Genomic DNA, 16,690 nt, shown 5'->3' on the forward strand with positions numbered 1-16,690 from the left:
CCTTAAATGCAATGCATCAAAGTTAAAAAATTAGCGATTTCGCTAATAGGGGGAGCAAATTACCATGAAGATGAACTGCATGGTAATTTGCAAACACTTTGAAAAATTCACTTTTGTGCATTTTTCAAAGTTTCATGTTGCGCACACACATGCCCTTAGAGCATGTGTGTGTGCAACATATGTGCACATATCATTTTCAGGGGTGCAACAGGGTGTCCTTTTGACACCCTGGCACCCTTGAAAGTGCTCCCGCTATTAGCGATTCGGTAATACCGAATCGCTAATACAGACTGGCTTTACATTCATTCCTATGGGCCTCCAAGCCCATAGGAATGAATGGGTAGGTATTCCTTATTACCGATTCGGTATTACCGATTCGGTAATAAGGAATATTAAGGAATCGCTATTTGAATAGCGATTCCTACATGCATAGCCTTTTGCTATTCCTTATTAGCGATTCCTTATTTTTCGCTAATAAGGAATCGCAAATGGCATTGTTGATGCATAGGCCCCATAGTTCTTTGGCCTCGAGATTCGCACATGCAGGAAGCAGAATGACATCTGAATGATCCATTATGTTACAGAAAGGCTTCATTTCAGGAATTTAAAGAAATTAAAGATCTAGGGGCAGATTTATGTTTGACTTGCGCCTCATTTACGCCGCCGTTGCGTCACTTTTGTGTCCTGCCCTTCATTGATCCTTGCTGCGGTGCGGTGCTGCCTCGCTCGCCTCGGTGTGTGAGGATCTCTCGCCCCCCCCGCTGATGCCTGGCTGCCTGCCCACTGGGTGCGATTGACCGACCGGCGGATCGGCGGATCGACGGAGGTACGGGGCCCTCCTGTGCCGGTGCCTGCTTCGTGGAGCCCGCGCTAGGGAGTGGCGGGTCTGCGAGGGGGGCCATTGGCCTGGAGGCGCTGGACAGAGGTGCATGCCTTCTCCCCCTGGCTGGCGAGTCGCGGTCGCGGTGCCTACCTGTGGGGCTCGCCCCGGATCCTTCCTCCCTCCGCCTGCCTGGCTCTTATTTACTGGCGATCCGCGCAGAGGTCGCCCCGGACGCACAGGTGAGGAGCTGCCTGCTGAGGAGATGAGGGGTATGCTTGGGTGATCGCGATCGGGCTCTGGAGCGGAGGTTGGTCCCCAGCGGGGTCCCCCATAGCAGGTGGAGGGGGTCGAATGGTGGGATTGTGGATGATCCTGTGACCCGCTGCACGGTCTGGAGGTTTCCCCCCTCTCCTGCACTGCCACATTCCCCCCTTTTGCTTCTTGCCCTCGTGGCCTGACCTGCGGCCCGGCTCGCCCGGACGCGCCCTCGATCCTGCTGTGGGCAGCTTGGCAGCGCCGCCATGGGGAAGCCGGACAGTCGTCAGCCTCGCCTCACTTTCGAGTCCAAGAAGCCGACCAGGTCGCAGCCGGAGCCTGCTGCGGGGGGGTCGACGTCGGTGGAGGCCCCACCGGGGGAGGATGTCAAGTCCATACTGCTGGATATGGGGCAAAGTTTAGCGACCATAGTGGACAAAATGGACTCCATGCAGTCCCGAATGGACTCGATTGTGCATAAGGTTGACAGCCATGGCGAACGCCTCACAGAGACGGAGAGGCATATCTCGGACACCGAAGATCGCACATCGGAACTGTCTGCCACTGTGGCGCGCATGGACAAAGTCCTACACGTAATAGCAGCCAAAAATGAGGACTTGGAAGCGCGCAGTCGGAGGAACAATATTCGTTTAATTGGCATTCCAGAATCGACCCACACGGGCAAGATGGAGGACTATGTGGAGGGTCTCCTGCGAGAGGTGGTGGGCACGGACTCCCTATCACCTCAGTTCATCGTCGAAAGGGCGCACAGATCTCTTGCCCTGAAACCGCCGCCGGGGGCTCCCCCCCGCCCTATTATCGCACGCTTGCTGAACTTCCGTGACCGAGATGTCGCGCTTCGGACGGCGAGAGAGAAGAAGACCCTATCCTACGGCGGCACAGCCTTCACCATATTCCCAGACTTCACCCCGGTGGTTCAGGAGGAGCGGAAGAAATTCGTCCAGGTCAAGCACAAACTGCGAGCTGCACAAATTGACTATGCGCTTCTTTACCCGGCCCGCCTGCGCATCACTCATCAAGGGAAACAAATCTTTTGCACTAAACCCCAACAGGCGGAGGAGTTCTTGAAGCGAATCAAGAAACGTGACCTGGATTGCCCCTCTTCGCCGGCATCAGGATGATGGTGCTGGATCGTTGTCCTGTCGCCACTGAGACTGTTGCTTGTCAGCTGGTAAGGTGTTGCACGTGTCTGCCATAGTGAGACTTGGTATGGGGACCCATGGACCTAGTTGTGTTAACTGTGAGGGGATGTTATCGGAGTTCAGCACTTCTTTAGCTTGTACCAGACTCTCAGGACTCTTTCGTATCGCTGGGCGCCCTTTGTCCATGGAGAGGGCTCGGCCCCTGGCTGGGCGCACTCTTCTGGGTCGAGGGGTTACTGTGTTTTCACCTAGACTGTCCTCCCAAGGGTATTACCCACTTGACTTTAAGTTTACATGTGGCTCCCATATGGCACTTGCTATAGAGGGGGTTTGCTTCGGGGTGTGGGGGTGGGGGACTGTCCAGATAGCATGTTTGGGATGCTGCTGTGGGTGGGGGGTGGGGGGGGAGTTGGGGATTTGTTAAATATGCTAGTCTTGAATGGTATGTGGCGATGTTGGCATTGACTTCTTCACAGTGTTCGGGGGGCGGTGGTTGCATTGTGTTGCTGTATTTGAGTCTTCTCTGTTTCCATGAGTGATCCGCAGACACGTAGGGACTTTACTGGGCAACTTAACTTTTTGACCTGGAATGTGAGGGGCTTGGGAGACCATAGAAAGCGTAGACACGTCCTGGCATACCTGGATAGGCATCGCATAGGGGTAGCCTTCCTTCAGGAGACGCACCTGGACCCCTCCCGGCCTGTGTTGTTTGCGTCACGTTGGGCTGTGCACCGTACTTTCTCCTCTTACTCCACCTATTCGCGTGGGGTGGCCATCCTTATTAGGAAGCATACCCCTTTTGTGCACATGGGCGAACGGATGGATCGGGAGGGCAGGTATTGTGTTGTTTGGGGACGCATGGGCGTGGACACGCTCACTTTAGCGTGCTATTATGGTCCCAACACAGATGATCCGTCTTGCCTCCAGACGCTCTGGGGGAGATTTTACGCATCGGTTCCACTTACCTAGTGTGGGGAGGTGACTTTAACATTGCTGTTGACCCCGAGAGGGATAGGGCGAATCCCGGCCCACACCACTACTCCCGCTCGCAGGCATATGTGCATGACCTCCTTACTGAGCGTCATTTGCTGGACACGTGGCGCTCTAGGAACCCGGCGACACGGGAGGGCACGCACTGGACTGCCGCGCATTCCACGTGGGCGAGACTGGACTACATCCTAGTTTCCCCGGGAATTGCTCCCATGATAGGCTGGGTAAAACACCTTGCTCGCACATACTCCGATCATGCCCCGGTCCTGCTGAGCGTCGAATTGACTGACCTCGCTGGCTCCCCGATGTCATGGAGACTGCAGCCCACTGCCCTGCTAGACGACGTCTTCCGGTCCGAAATTGCACAGGAGATTGAGAGCTTCTTCCAGCGCAACGGTGGCACGGTGGATAGTGTTGCTGTGGTGTGGGAGGCTTTTAAAGTCACAATTAGAGGACTGTGCATCTCGAAAGGGGTGGGAGTCCTCAGGGTTCTGCGTAGCGACCTCCGTAAGCTTGAGACTGACCTTAAGGACTTGGAGACCGCCCCCACGTTTCACACTGATGCTGGGGCGCAGGCCCGGTTCCGCGAACTATTGTCCGACTATAAAGAAACTGCGGACAGAGAGGTTCGGTTCAGGGGGAAATACTTTCAGGCTCGCAGGTACGGGGAGGGAGAGCGGCCGGGTAAATTCCTGGCTTGGGCAATCCGGCCGCCTCGTTTTAACAACCAAGTCCTCGAGATCCAGGGTAGCTCGGGGGAGCTCCACAGGGACACCCGGTCTATCATGCAAGCATTCGTTGCTCATTATACTGAACTATACTCCTCCGTTCACACTGAACAGCCGGAGCTAGGTCAATATTTGGGGGAGATCACACTGGGATGGCTCTCTGATGCACAAAGGAAGTTCCTCATGGCACCGCTTGGGATTGACGAAATTCGCGAGGCCATCATGCAAATGGCCTCGGGGAAGGCCCCGGGGCTCGATGGGCTCCCGATCGAGTTTTATAAATCATACATAGATATCCTTGCCCCGATTTTGAAGGTGGTGTTTGAGGAAGCCCACACGCTGGGGAAACTTCCCCCTACCATGAGAGAGGCCTTACTTACCTCCCTCTTGAAGCCGGGCAAACCGGCGACCTCCCCTGACTCCTATCGGCCTCTGTCCCTCCTTAACTGTGACGCAAAGATCCTTTCTAAAACTCTGGCTAACCGGTTGACGCTCCTCATGGAGGGACTGGTACTCCCGGATCAGTCGGGCTTTATACCAGGTAGGGCAACGTCGCACAACTTGCGCACGCTATTTGCAACTTTACAGAATGTGGCCCCCAGCCTCCAGATGGTGGCAGTTTTTTTGGACGCGACGAAAGCGTTCGACTCCCTAGAGTGGGATTACCTGGTAGCGGTGCTGACTAGTATGGGCTTTCCCCTGGTTTTCCTGGGCTGGATAGCTATCCTTTATGGTGGCCCTTGTGCCAGGGTCTTAATCAATGGTAGGACATCGGAGCCCTTCGGAATCGCCCGTGGGACCAGGCAGGGGTGCCCTTTATCCCCTCTCTTATTTGCACTGGCGCTGGAGCCCCTCGCCTCGCGGTTGCGACAACGTCATCAACACAGGGCGCTGTTCTGCGAGCAGCGACAGCTACTGCTGTCGCTTTATGCAGATGACATTACTTTGTATGTGCGTGACCCCCAAAATAACCTGAACCCGATCCTCCGGGAATTCATAACATACGGAGAGATGTCGGGCGTACGAATCAATTGGTCAAAGTCTCAGATCCTCCATCTGACGGATGGATGTCGGACGTTCTCCCTTGACTATCCCATAGAATGGTGTGAGTCTGACGTAAAATATCTCGGCATTAAGATTTCTCGTGACAGGGAGGAACTAATGCGGTCAAATTACGGTACGGCGTTGACGCACGTCTCCTCCTGTGTGGACCTTTGGATTACGCTCCCCCTCTCGATGGCAGGACGTGCCGCCTTGATTAAGATGGTAGTGCTCCCCGACTTTTATATTTGTTTATGAACATTCCCTTCCCCCCGGGCCGGCATTTTTTCACTCGTTTGCGTTCGGAATTGACTCGGTTGGTGTGGGGTGGGAAGAGACCTAGGCTGAAGTGGGCCGTGATGACTTCTCCATACTCGCGGGGTGGTTTGGATATACCGGACCTGGAGTTATATTATTATTGCGCTCAAGCGCACTATGCGTTTTATTGGTTCCACCCCGTTGCATTTATGCCCCAACTCGCCGCAGAGGACTGGCTGGCGGCTCCTCTACCCCTGCGTGGCCTACTGCATAGTACACTTCCTCATAATACCACAAATTATAACGCCTTGCAGGGTACAGTGAGGGCGTGGCTGGAGATATCTAAGCGAGTGGCGAGCTCGTTCCTGTACTCGCCCCTTCTCCCCATTGCCTACCATCCGCAGCTGCCCCTTCTACAAGAGAGATTGTTCCAAGACTTGATTCACAAATTGGGGATTCAGAGGTGGGGAGATCTATTCTCTGCTGGGCGCTTCCGCGACCGGGAACATTTTTTTGACGGGTACACGCCTACCCCTCTGGAGCTTTTCATCTACATTAGACTGAGGCATGGAATGCGGTCCATATTGCAGACTTTTCCGGCTGAGCCCGAAATCACTGGTCCACTGCATAGAGTCCTACAGGCATCCTCGCCCTCCCACTGTATCACACAGTTCGCTCTGACACTGCACTCGACACTTCACGGGCCCGTGGGGAGTGGGAGCGGGAGTTGGGGCTGGAGCTGGGGGATGACAGGTGGTCATATTGTTGCATACAGACAGAGCAACCGTGTCATTCACTTTAAATTCCTGAATCGCCTGTACTGCACACCGGTCACCAAGTACAAATTTCAGCTGCAGAATTCGGATACCTGCGAGAGGTGTCATGCTCCTCATGCAGACTTTTTACACCTGTCCTGGGACTGCCCTGCTATTCAGACCTATTGGACCCAAGTGTACTCCGCCGTTTCGCGGATGGTAGACCTGCCCCTTGAGCCTGAGCCGGTGCAGGTGCTATTGGGATATACCAAACATATTCCGCGAGCGAGTCGCAAATTTGTCACAACGGCGTTGCTGTTGGCGAAACGGCGTATAGCTTGCCGGTGGGGTCGGGGGAGGGCCCCGAAATTTAAGGAATGGCTTAAAGACCTTGTCTACTGCCAAGAGCAGATTCTGACATACTCCGACCTGCTCCCTGTACGATCCCGCCCTGCTGATGTTTGGGGGCCATTAAAATGTTACCTACTGCAGTACCCGGGAGCCCTGACGGAGGATGCTCCCCCTCTGGCCAACGACGACTCTGCTTCTGGTGCTCTTGACGCACATCCTGTGCAGGGTGACGGATGAACTGTTGCAGAACTGCGGGGGTGGGGGTTGTGTTCCCTTGTCCCCTGGCTTCCCCTTTTCCCTGGGCAGCCACTCTGATCCCTCTTCCGCGATCCCCACGCTATGTTGATTGGTTTGCATGCCTGTTACACGTGGTATATGGGTAGCGGTCACGCCTTGGGTGCGGTATAATGCATGGGGGACTTCCATCTGCGGGACCCCACGCTTTCTTTGAACGCTTAACTTGTGTATTACCCAACTGCCAGCTGTTACTGCCCCATGTCCCTGTGCTAAGACTCATGCCATTCTTATGTGTTGCTGTTCACATGCACCCTGGAAACGCAATGGATGTTCTGCTGTGATGATTTATGACTTGAAATGCCACTGAATATCGCTTATGGTTATTGTATGACTGTAATGTTTTGGTACAAAATTCAATAAACAAAGTTTTAAAAAAAAGAAAAAAAAAAAAACTAATACAGTCCAAGAAACAACTCCCTCTAAAATTGAGATAAAGGCTAATCTGCACAAAAGGGATGAAACGGTTAGATTAATAACCACATATAGCTGCCATGAAAAACAAGTAAGGAGCATTATTTATAAGAATTGGCCAATATTAAGAACTGACATCACTCTTTCGCCAATTCTGCAAGAAGTACCCGCAATTACCTTCAGAAGGGCACCCTCTGTGAGGGATGCACTGGTTAAAACCAGCCCTGGGGTACTGACTCCTAGACACTGGCTCTCAAATAGGACTGGGTTTTATAAGTGTAGCTCATGTCAAGCATGTACATTTGGGGTCAACAAACAGGAATACACCAATGCATTTGGACATATTCCTTCTAAAATTAATGGAATGTTCACTTGCAAAACTGAATTTGTGATGTATGTACTTGAATGTTCCTGTAATTTGCAATATGTAGGCAGCACTAAGCTGCTGGTGTTTAATCACATTTTGCAACACCTACGTGCGATAGTTCATTCTGACCCCAGCTACCCAGTTGCTCGGCATTTTAAGCTTGTTCATAAAAATAACCTGAGTGATTTTAGCTACTTTGTAATATATGCAGAACCAAGGTCAATAAGGGGAGGCAACAGCGAAAAGAAATTACGGCAGTTGGAGACGGAATATATCCTACAACTTGATGCCAAGATGCCAAATGGCCTTAATACGGGGGAGGATATACATAATTTCTTGTAAATAATGAATATATGTCCTTGCATCTGTTTCCCTCTGTATATGAGTTGTAGAGATCCATAATTTTCAGTTTTTTATTCGATTGATTTTAACCTGGTTTTAGCCCTGTTTTTACCTGATTTTATCGGTTTTACTTGGAGTCAGTGGGGTTTTTACTTGGTGATTTTAATCGAACTTAGAAAACTGGGAAGGACTCACCAAATCTTTGATGTACTGTATAACCATTTGCACTAGGCTATAAACAGGTCTAACATCTGCTCATTTGCACTCTTCATTTTGCACATTAGGCTGATATCATTCTCTGAATCCGCACCCCATCAAGGTGCCGGTTCCGATCGGGTAAAATATTTTCCCGTACGACTCGTATCCGTATTTTTTTACGTACGAGTCGTACAAGTCCCGTACAAATGGCGAAGTACGATTCGTACCGTAAAAATACATACGAATTGCTTTGGGAAAAGTCTACGAGACGTCCCCGGACAGATTTACGTACGAGTCGTAAAACTTAAGTCTGAGCGCACATGTCTGATCCGTACCGGCGTCCCGAATACACAAGCGTATGGAAAACATCCCGTACGGAGCAAACTTTGTACGACCACTACCCCGGGTACACTTGGGCCCGGGGTACGAGTCGTACGGCCCTCCCACCCCATCCGTGCATGTACGCGCCGTACCCCAGCACCCGCGTATGTACGTGCTGGACCCCCCCACCCCAGCACCTGCGCCTGTATGCGCTGTACCCCAGCACCCGCGTGTGTACGGGTCGTACCCCCCCCACCCAGCACCCGTGCATGTACGCGCCGTACCCCAGCACCCGCGTATGTAAGCGCCATACCCCCACCACAGCACCTGCATATGTACGCGCCGTACCCCCCACCCAGCACCCGCGTATGTACGCGCCATACCCCAGCACCCGTGTTTGACTGCGCCATACCCCCCCACCCCAGCCCCGTACTTGGATGCACCGTACCCCAACACCGTACCCCAGCATCGCGTATGTACGATTCGTACAACACCATTGCATATATGATCACTGTACAACAACATAGCCAGGGACGCACCTTACATACGAGAAAGAGACTCCTACTGAACCAGGACACTGTAAAACAGCACAAGGACCGTTAATTCGACTCGCACAACACCACAAAACACGTCTACAGGACAAAAAAACAACAAAAAGACTGACCTGGCACATCCAAACAGTCAAACAAAGGCCCAAACTCACAACAACCTCGTATAACACACCCACCAAAAGTTCAAACACAGCCACACCCACAAATGGACCAATAAAAAGGTCCCACAATCACAAACCATGGGCCTTTGCAACAGACCCACTGCTGACAGACATCACACACAAACAACTGCACCCATACACCTTGACTTCCACACCTTCACACAACCTCCTTCACACAGACCCCCTCTACACATACATACCTACACATTCACACCCACACCCACAACCATCCACACCCACACCCCACACCATGCCCACAGACAAGAATCCAAAGTTCACAAGGAAGGAGCTGGACATCCTTGTCAACGAAATCATCAGAGTCGAGCCACAGCTCTTTGGAACATTGGTCAGACAGACCAGCATATCCCAAAAAACTAGCCTGTGGCAGAGGATCGTTGATCGGGTGAATGCTCTTGCGCCCATCAGAAGGACCAGGAATGAATGTCAAGCCAGGTGGTACGATCTGCGCAGGGCAGGCAAGTGCAAAAAGAACGAGGAATACGCCCAGAGTAACATCACAGGAGGTGGGCTGCCCCGCAGACCGGTACATTACCATCCAAGGGAGGAGAAGGTGATGGCCCTGCTTCCGCCGGTGGGAGTACACGGAGTCGAAGGAGTTCGAGAGCCTGGTGAGTACACAAACAACTCACGTAACATGGGGGGAATGGCATCCACACCCCAACTACAAATGCACTCACCTACCCCCAAGCCCTCACCTGACACAACCACACTCTAAACAACGCTCAGGCCACTAACATGAGTATGTCCCATTCACAAAGCAAGGCCATGCCATGTCCCAGCCTACACAAACCACAAACCCAAGACAGAATGTCCGGGATGCTGGGAGGGTGGGGATCACTAAACATATTGTACAACTCAGAAACAGACACCATTGCCCTCAGCCCATATGGCCCAGGTACATACCCATGCACCATGCGCAATGCACAGGGACTGGCAAAGTACTGACAAGGTAGCTGACACTTGCCCTGCTGTAGGCAGCACAAGGCCCTCCTGTGACAACTGCTAACTCGAACACAAACACAACAAGCTCAGAAATCTAGGGCAGGAACTCACACACACTGACATGGCAGCATGCGCCATGGTGGGACAGATACATCACCTGGGAGACCCACAGCCAAATCACACCACACCCACCAGCAGGCAGCGTCAATCAATCAACAATCGATCAGGGTACTTGTAAGGCGCGCAATTTACCTGTCAGTGTCTCAAGGCGCAGGGGGGGGTTCCACCAATGCTCGAAGAGCCAGGTCTTGAGGAGTCTCCTGAAGGCAAGCAGGTCTTGGGTCAGTCGTAGGTGGGTTGGGAGGGTCTTCCAGGTCTTTGAGGTGAGGTAGGAGAAGGATCTGCTGCAGGCGGGCGTACGTTGGATGCGGGGGACAGCTGCGAGGGCGAGGATGCCGGAGCGGAGCTGGCGGGTGGGGTGTAGAAGCTGAGGCTGATGTGCAGGTAGGCTTGTCCAGCGGTGTGGAGTGCCTTGTGTGCGTGGCTGAGGAGCCTACAGGTGATCCTCTTGTCGATGTGGACCCAGTGCAGGTCTCTCAGGAGGGGGGTGATGTGGCTGTGGCGGGGGGGCATTGACGATCAGTTGTGCCGAGGCGTTTCAGAAGCGTTGTAGCCGCCGTTGGTGTGTGCACGGGAGTCCTGCGTAGAGTGCAGTGGCGTAGTCCAGTCAGCTGCTGACGAGGGCCTGTGTCACTGTTCTACTTGTTTAAGTCGGGATCCACCAGTAGATCTGGCGGAGCGTGCATAGGGTGTCATAGCAGGAGGAGGAGATGCCATTGACCTGCTTGGACATGGAGAGGGAGGATGCGAGGATCAATCCTAGGTTGCGTGCGTGTTTGGTGGGTGTCGGTGATGTCCCCAGAGCGATCGGCCACCAGGAGTCGTCCCAGGGTGAGGGTGTGGGTCCCAGGATGAAGACCTCCATCTTGTCCGAGTTCAGTTTCAGATGGCCGCTCCGCATCCAGTCGGCGATGGCCGTCAGACCCTTGTGGATGTTTGTCTTGGCGGTGTGAGGGTCCTTGGTGAGGGAGAAGATGAGCTGGGTGTCGTCGGTGTAGGAGATGTCTTTGAAGTTGTGGTGGCGGGCCACTTGTGTGAGGGGGGCCATGTGGATGTTGAACAGCGTCGGGCTGAGTGACGATCACTCACCCCTCAAACAAACACACAGCCAATGGAGTCACACACTCTCACAATGGACATGTGACACAACAAGATCAAGCCACAGCCAAAAAAGCATCCAAGGCCAAATGCGACATGTCAAAGACCCTGGATAACATTTCAATCAGTCCCCTGCAACATACCCATCCACAAGGGAACATTGATGTGAATGCTAGGCACATACAACTACCTTGAGGAACTGTGGCAACCAGAACATGTATGAAACATGGATGTCGCATGAAACAGCATTAACATTGTCTCTGTCTCACACACAGGGCAACGTCATGGATCTCCCCCCAACATTGGGGGGGAACAATCACAGGCCCAGGCTCGACAGGGAGATGATCCCACCGGCAGCGACGACTCTCAGCACTCTGTGGATGACCCCAACCAACCTGGACCCTCTGGTGCCCAAGCCCCTGCAGCACCTGCGTCAGGTACATCTGTGCCAACCACCACCCTCATTCTTGCCACATCCCAGGAGACACCCAGGAGCCCTGCCCGCACAGAACAACTGAGCCAGTCTGACCTGGAGGGACAAGGTTCTCCAGCCACCCAGGAGGAGGCAGACAACCCTGCAAATGCCATCCCTCAGGGGTCCCGTAGACCCGATGTGCCCACAACGGCAGGCCATGCTCGTGTGGGCAGGGGTGGTGGGAGTGGAGGCAGGCGGAGGCGCGAACCTGACCAGCCAGCTGAGGGAACCAGTATGTCACACATATGCCACATCTTGGTGACATACGGCGTGACACCAGGGGCATCAGCCAGGTAGTGGGGACCCTCAACGCGATTAAGAACCAGCAGGCCGAGCAACACGCCAGTCAACAACAACACCAAGGACGGATGGAGGCAAGACTGGCTGAGCTCCTGGCGGTGCAAACAGACTCCGTGGGATCGCCAACAACATGGGCAACCCTCCCTGTGCTACCAGGCGAAGACCAGCACCAGCCACAGGGAGGGAGGAGGAGGAGGATTCGTCCGACGGAGCGTCCCAAGCATCGTCAAGGCCTGCATCTGAGGGTCCCGCAAGGAAGGTGGGTCGTCCACGGAAAAGACCGTGAGAGGCAGCGGACCATCCACATCTCCCAGGTCACCTGGCCTGGCACCTGGCCCTCATGCGCAACAGCAGCACCTCATCCAATGACATTCTCTGCCACATGGACTTGCTGGTCACAGTCTGACCAATGATGACCAACACTGTGGTCTGGACTCTGATAACTCCAACTGACAAGGATGCCATCTCCCCCTGTGAACTTTGGATTCCATGCACACTGTATAGCATCTATTTGTCCACACTAAACAGGCCCCCCACAGAGAATAAATCTTATTTTCTACAATTACATGTTGCATTCATTTTGCTTGAGTACACAACCTACGTGTGGGGAAATGTCAAACTATGCATGAGTGTTGAACTAACTCCAGTCATCCATACCCTGGAATCTGAGTCTGGGACAGGACACACATGGGTCACAATGTATCATACTATACAGACATGGAGCACAATACTCAGCCGTGATGGCCTCAAGCTGCTGAGGGGGGGCATGCATTACTGTGCGGACAGACCAATTGGGAAGAGTATCCTGACGGTGTAGAGGTCATGGCTCATGTGGATGTTGCCGGGGAGGGAGTAGCAGGTATGTCTTGCCAGGTGGGAGAACTATGTCCTACGTGCTGGACTATGGTGGATGTGAAGAATGGTGGCCAGGGCAAGGTTGGATGCACGGAGTTGGCACAACGGAGTCTCGGATGACAGACGGCCAAGGTTGGTTTGGGGTCTGGGGTTGTGGCCTGCCTCCTGAGTGTGGGTGAGGAGTCTGAAGGTCATCCTGCAGCACACAGTGATCCATTGCAGCTATCTCTGGTGGACGGTGATGTGGCTGGGGCGCGGGATGTTGAAGCTGAGGTGTGCACATGCGGCCTGGATGTGGACAAGTTTCCCGGGAGTTAGGATGTACTTGCTCCGTAGAGGGTGGGGCAGTAGTTGACACGGCTGGTGTCGTGGGCCTGGGGCATGGTCTGTCTTTCCCTGGAGTGGATCTATCTGTGGATCATGTGCATCATACAGAGGGTGTTGCACCCTGAGGTACAGATGCTGGTGATTAGCATGGCACATGTGAGTGACAAATCCATGATGCACACCATCTTGTGTGCGTGGGCACTGGGTGCATGTGCAGGGCTCTTGCGGGTGGGACACAAGCAGTTGACCCACCTGTAAGGGGACAATCCTCCGATGATTACCTCAGTCCTGTACAAGTCCAGCCTCAGGTGGCTGATGTTCAGCCATTCATCAATGGATCTCATGCCTTCTTGAATGTTGGAACTGCCAATGGCTGCGTCTTTGGTGAGGGTGAGGAGCAGCTGGCTGTCAATGGCATACGAGCTGATGATGAGGTGCTGTGCGCATGTGATGCCGGTGAGGGGGACCTGGACACATTGAAGATTGACACGCTGAGAGATGATACCTGGGCCATGTGCCAGATGATACCACTATACTACATGCTGAAGGCTTAAGTCCCCCTCCCATGGCCTTGCTGGTGTACGGAGCCGGTGGGGAGTAGGAGGGACATGACCTGGTTGGTGTGACAGGGCCTGGAAGGCGGGGCAGCGCTGTGTAGGCAGTTGGAGTTGCACACTCATCATGCAAAGGTGTTGTGTGTGCGCCCAGGGTATGCCTGAGAGCAGGCGGTAGCCATTGGATGGACAATGCTTGGAGGGTGGCTGCAACATCAGACTGTAGTGTGATGTGGGTCATGTACGGACATGAGGGTCGTGCAATGTGCAAGTTGCATGCGCTGACGGTCCAGCCTTTGGCACCGCGTGGGCGCAACAGTGGCCCAGACAAGCTGATGCCAGCCAAATGAATGGGTGGAGGGAGGAAGGGAGGAGCATCTTTGAGGTGTGTGTGTTGCCGAATCTGTAAACTTTGTGTGCCCTTGCTGCAGGGGCCGCTGCAGCAGGCGGCATGTCCTGGAAACTATGCCACTAGTTGCACACAAAGACAAGGATGTCAGAAAGGAATACTGCAACAGGCGTATGTAAAGGAAGGAGTGTCCGGTTTCCCATGGCACACCCAGAGACCATGGATGCACAATCACCAAAGATGACTGACACCAGATCATGAAACTGAAGGACGAGCTGCGCACAGGATACACACCCTCAGCAGGTGTTGACGGCCTGTTGTGGTCACCAACATGCCCGAATACATACATAACCATGGACATCATGCACAATGGATATTCAAATCCCTGAAGAACTGCATGCATGTTGCTAAACTACACATAGACTCATATGCACAATCTTTGACAACTATGCCAGAGATGCCGCATGCAAAGTGGCAAGAGACCTGCATTGACAGAGATGAGGCACCTTGGAGGGTGAGGAACACCTTTATTACTCAGGTTCACACCTAGGGAAATGCATCAATATGAACAGACTCACAGGTAATTTGGCTGAACATGTGGGACCTACACTGGACACCCCCTTCACAACACAGATGCTGTAAATCCATTGAACTGGCACACAAGTGAAGGGTGTGAGCCAAACACCCCCTGCTGCACATGGAGGGGCTGCAATTCCCCATTTATCCTCTCATGGGGATGTCCCACACTATGCCCACCCGTAGCATCCCCTATGTTTCAGAGGGAAGTTGTACACACATTGATGCCTTCATCAGAATCCACAGTCCCATCACAGATGACTGTTACGAAGGGTGACTATCAATACATGGGAGTCATGCAACATGTCATGTGCCCCATGGTGAGTTGACATGTATGTATAGTAACACAACATGCACAGGAGCAGTGCCCACACATTCCAAACACCTACCAACACCAAAATGCCGTGCAGCAATCCTTAACCAAAAAGACTTTTCACCATGTCCGAGCATGGGACGCTGATTCAGCACACGTTGCAATACTCATGAGGAATAGCGGGAGGCCAACAATGACATGAGCAGACAGCATGCAAAACGACCTGGGGATGACAGACACACAAGAAGTGAGGGAAAAGATTGTCATCCGCATGCATGGTCATTTAGTCTAAAGGAATAAGTGTGTCACCATGCTATATTAAAATTGAGTGTCTAAGCTAAAATGTCTGGAAGGACATTATCACTCGAGTGACACATCTGAACACACATCTAAGTCACTTAGCATACAGTCAGCTGGACACACACATTGCAAAACATGCCACACAAGGCTCCAGGCGTGCACACTCAGACCCATGGACTCACCATTATGAGAAGAAGTTGCGTATGAGCTGACTCCTGATGTTGTCGTCCTCCTTCTCCTCATCCTCACTTGCCTCCTGACCAAGCCCTTCATCCTCCACGGGTGGATGTTCCTTCTCATCCGAATCCAGGATGAGTGGCACAGCCTTCTCCACTGCCATGTTGTGCAGCATGCAGCACACGAGGAAGATCTTGCAGGCCTTTACCGGTGCATATGGGAGGGACCCGCCTGTCTTGTGAAGGCACCGGAATCTGCTCTTCAGGAGGCCAAACGTCCTCTCAATCACTCGCCTGGTCTGCCCATGTGCGTTGTTGTAACGGTGATCTGCAGCTGTTCTGGGGTTGCGGAGAGGCGTCATCAGCCATGGCATGTTGGGATAGCCAGAGTCCCCTACATGGAAACATCATGTAAAGAAGTGGGTCAGGAGATGCCGTAAGATACAAAAATAGCGCTAAACAAATGACAAACAGAGTATACCCACCAACAAGACATGCTTGTTCGTTGTGCAGCCCCAGCATAATTTCTGGCACCCTGCTACGCCTCATGATGTAGGCATCGTGTGCTGACCCTGGAAAACGTGCACAGACATGGGAAATCAGCATGTTAGCAAGACACACCACAAGGGCATTTATAGAGTGGTAATGTTTACGGTTGCGATAGGCGACCTCCTGTGCCTGTGGTGGTACCAAAGCCACATGTGTCCCATCAATAGTCCCAATTACATGGGGCATCCCTCCCGGGGCATAGAACTCACCCTTGACACCTGTCAACTGCTCACGAGTTGGAAAATGGATGAATTCATCCAGGTGCTCCAACATGGCTTCTAAAAAATCATGCAGGACACGGCTGAACATGGTCTGTGACATGCCACCCACATCAGCTATGGTGAATTGAAACGTACCGGTGGCAAAACAATGTAAGGCTGCCATCACCTTCATCTTGGGGGTTAGCGCAGTAGGATACCTGTGTCGCGGTTGGAGGTGTTGTTCAAGCTTTGCGGTCAAGTTCTCAATCAACTGTTGCGAGAAGCGGTAACGTCTTATGCAGTCACGTTCCCTCATGGCACCCAAGTCTGGCATTGGTCGGGGGAGAGGCGGTTCCCTGCAGAAAATTGGAAGGAATAACGAAGAGTTAGTACATAACAACATCCATGTCAATGAACTGAGCACATGCTCAACTGCTACTACACATCTGCTAAATACAGAGTCAGGTCTGTGCAATACATCCAGGACACGTATGCCAGCCAGGTGATACTCCTACGACAAGCC

This window comes from Triturus cristatus, chromosome 10 (genome assembly GCF_964204655.1).
Source record: "Triturus cristatus chromosome 10, aTriCri1.1, whole genome shotgun sequence".
Lineage (NCBI taxonomy): Eukaryota > Metazoa > Chordata > Amphibia > Caudata > Salamandridae > Triturus > Triturus cristatus.